Consider the following 4146-nt stretch of genomic DNA (forward strand, 5'->3'; position numbering starts at 1 on the left):
CTCGCCAGAATGACAGAGAGAGACAGAGAGATAGAAAGCGAGAAATCAGCCCCCGGGGGAATGGCCACGCCGCAATCCCTTCTCCTCCATTATCCTCTTGGGATCTTGGGCACGCATGCACACGTGCCCTGCATGAGTTTAAGCCACCTAGTTCAGGACTTGAACCACTGTCAACTACATGGGAGTCCACTGATATAGTCATTATGCTAACTACTGGTCCGGCTATTGCTTTATTAATGAAATTGAAGTACTCCTGTTACATGTCCTCTACACCATTTTGTTGGTTATTTACTCTTTTCACTTAATTTGCCCTCTTCCCAGTATTTTACCCTTTTATACGATCTCAACACTATGTGAGATGAGTTTAAACAGTTTTCTAGGAGATAATCTACCTAAGATAATCTACCTAAGTTTATTCTTATTATTATTTTAATTTATTTTATATGTTCAATTATTACTATAAATAACTACAGGTTGTAAAATGAATTTACCCAACATGAATACACTTTACACAAGTTTCTAGTTCTTGGCTGTATTCATTTAACACCATTATAACCATAACAGAAAAAAAAAACAAATGTGCTACTGCATGCTCTTTTACCTACACTGACATGATTCAATTCATCTGGAAAAAATAGACAGTGCCCAGAAGCTCTTTAGAGCATACAATCTCAAGTTAATTATTTTATAAATGTGTCAGAGAAGGCTACATGTTCTCCAAAAATCGTATTCTTCCTTTCATCATACAGTTATCGCTGGGAAGCAGTTTTTTGTCCATAAATTGCATTTCAAGAATGCTTTGCAGTTAGATTTGTATGTATGATTGTGCTCTAACCCAGGAGTCCCCAATCCCTCAGCTACAGACTGGTGCTGGTCCACTGGCCACTGACCACACAGCAGGGGTTAGGGGTGTGGGCATGGGCCAGCCAGCAAGTCTTTGTTTTTCTTTGCAGCTGTTCCCTATAGCTTGAATTGCTGCCTGCGCTCTGCCTCCTTCAGATCATGAGAGGTATTGGATTCTCATGAGATCATCAATAATATTGTGTGATTGTTTCATTGCATATTGCAATGGCGATAGAGGAAATGTGTTAGAGTACTGCAGAAACACCATGCTTCTAGAACACCTTGAATTTATGAACTCTGAATGAATGACTGTAGGGAAAATGCCTGATGCCATGCTTTCTGCTCTAAAACAACAGGAGGTCATTAGATGTGATCTAATGAATGTGTTCTCCAAATTCCAAGGTGTTCTTTCCAGTCTCTGGTGTCATTTAGCTACATCCTCCTTATTGATATTGAAACCACCCTGTTCCAGGAATTGCCCTTATCTTTCTAATCCTGTAAGACACAACTTTCTCTACAAAGAACTTTCCTTCCCATTTTACCCCAATAAAAATGGAGGATGAGAGAGGCTTAGTAGGCACATCCCTGGTATGTCCTCTCCCTCTTCTTCTTGCTTCAGATCCTTGTGTCTCCAGTGGTACTTTTATGCGGGCTTCAGGTGACTCTGCCAGACAGAAGAGTCGCAAGGGGTGCATAGTGTATGTGCTGTGCTTGGTGGAACCAACTCCTCCCACTCACCACACCACCCCACCCTCATTAACAGATTGTCTTCTACAAGGCTAGTCCCTGATGCCTGGCAGGTTGGGAGCGCCTGTTCTAACCAGTTGAAGCTTAGAGGATTTGATACATGTTACTTCAATGCTTGGTTCACTAAATCCTCCCATAGTAGAATGCTTTTGCTCTTTGTTGCTTAAATATGTATTCCAGGTTTTATTTTATTTTTTAATTTATTTTTTTCAGGTTTTTGCCATTGGGCACTTATGCTCACTGGAAAGAGTCAAAGACAATGAAAGGGTAAGTGAGAAATCACCCCCCCCAAGGAGGATGGTCACGCCACAGTTCCTTTTCCTCTACTCTCCTCCTGGGACTCTGGGCACATACACACATACTCTAAGTATAATGTTCAAGTTGCCAGGTCTGGATATTAAATGGTAATAGGCCATGTGGGAGTCTTAGCACCTTAATTACCCCATCACCTGTTGGCTCCTAAATGTGTATTCTTAGAGCAACAAATGTTGAAGATAAAAAAGACTCCATCTACCAGTTACCTGAATGAGTATATGAAGCACAATACCCTTCTCCCTAATTAGCAATACCAGTATTGGACTGTTACATGAATGATAAGAAAATTTCTGTTTTGTTAAGCCACTAAAGTTTGGTGGAATTTTTTTTTTTTTTTTGCAGAAACTAATTTTATTGTTAGTTATCATATATCAGAAATTCTTCTTCAGAATCTTTATCCTGATGTTACAAACAGCTCTCAAACTGTTCTTTAGTTTCTTGCTCTAGGCAACAGTAACTAGAATAAAGAGGTAGGCGCACCTTTACTTAGGTAGTTTAGCTTTGTATTTTTTCAACAGATAAAGATTTCAGTTAACAGGTCTAATTTAATAACACCATCCTTTCCCTCCCAACAACAGAGTCCAAATTTCATTTATCATGAAATGGTATATTAACTATGAATGAGTAACTGCATAAAGTACAAACTTGTCTTCTAACTCTTTGGACCAAAAGTCACTAAATAAATACCATGTATGTATCATGGTTAGGGACTAAGTATATTACTTTTTACAAAGTTTATTGGTGATTTTTCATTGTTATTTGATTCATTCACAGGAACAGAAAGCCACTTATTGTTGAAACAGAGGTTAAATTCTAGTTTGGATTGAAGAAAGTCATAAAAAGTAAATCTCAATGAGTTTGGCTAGGATTCAGGCCAAAGTGTGGAAGTTAGTTTTCACCCTGAAAGAAAACAGTAATTCCAAGGAGGATGAAGAAAAATGTCTTACTGCCAGTAAAAGGGGTTTAATCTTTTTCAGAAATCTGCATGAATTGATCAATATTAAGTTATCTGGTGGAGCTGCTAGCAGAAATAAGGACACTGCTATGAAATCTGCACTAATTCCAAGGATTGGTTAAGAGCTGTGGCCAGGATGATCATCAAATGTTTAATGTTGATTAGACAGGTCTTTTTTGGAAGGCAATTCTAACAAGAAATTATGAGATGAAGAACCTAGGTTTACCAAGTCGCCATAAAGGAGTTAAAGATAGAATATTTGTTTACTTAAAGTTGTCATGGATTTAATTATATTACCTGAAAATTCATACAGTGAAACTACAACATCCAGTATCTCAGAACATGATTATTTTTAAAGATAGGGACTTTAAAGGGATAAGTTAAGACAAGGCATTTGGGATAGGTCTTCATTCCATTTATCTAATGCCCTTATAAATAGAAATTAAGAAATATATAGATAGTAGATATATGCACAAACAACAGAAAGGTCTTGTGAGGATACAGAGAAGGTGGCCATCTATAAGCCAAGGATAGAGCCTCAGCAAAAACTAAACCTGCCAGCACTTTGATCTTGGACTTCTAGTCTCCAGAATAATGACAAAAATTAAACAAATTTTCATTGTTAGTCATTCATTTTATAGTATTTTTTTATGGTAGCCCTAGCAAACTAATACAGATGACACAGAATGTAAATTTATATTGAAACTATCAGTTTACTTTCCCAAGAATACCAAAGTATAAAAAAATTATCACACATCATAGCCACCAGTCACTTAACATGCAAATAAAAGGTCATAGATTAAAATATAATTTTTTAGGCTTTTTACCATAAGGTGCATGAACTAACTAAAAAGGAGAAAGATAGAGAGAGACAGAGAGAAAGTGAGAAATCAACCCCCACTACAATCCCTTCTCCATTCCCCTCTCAGGATGGCACACACACACACACACACACACACACACACACACACACTCATCTGGTGTGATTTTCAAGCCACCAGGTCCAGAACTCGAATCAAGGTCAGCTATGTGGGAATCTGGCCACCTTAACCACCATGCCACCTGCTGGTCCCAAAATAAAATTTTTTTAGGACTGATTCAATGATACTGTAGTACAATGATAGATACTATGATCATAATTTAATTTCAAAATACTGCTATTGGATAATGTTCTAGTCCACTTTGCAGCTAATAACAGAAAACAACTAAGTGATTCATAAAAATTAAGTGATTTATGGGAACCAGCAGTTAGCGTAATGGCTATGTCGCTGGACTCCCACGTAGTC

The sequence above is a fragment of the Tupaia chinensis genome, unplaced genomic scaffold (assembly GCF_000334495.1).
Source record: "Tupaia chinensis unplaced genomic scaffold, TupChi_1.0 Scaffold149552_1, whole genome shotgun sequence".
In the NCBI taxonomy this organism is placed as follows: Eukaryota; Metazoa; Chordata; class Mammalia; order Scandentia; family Tupaiidae; genus Tupaia; species Tupaia belangeri.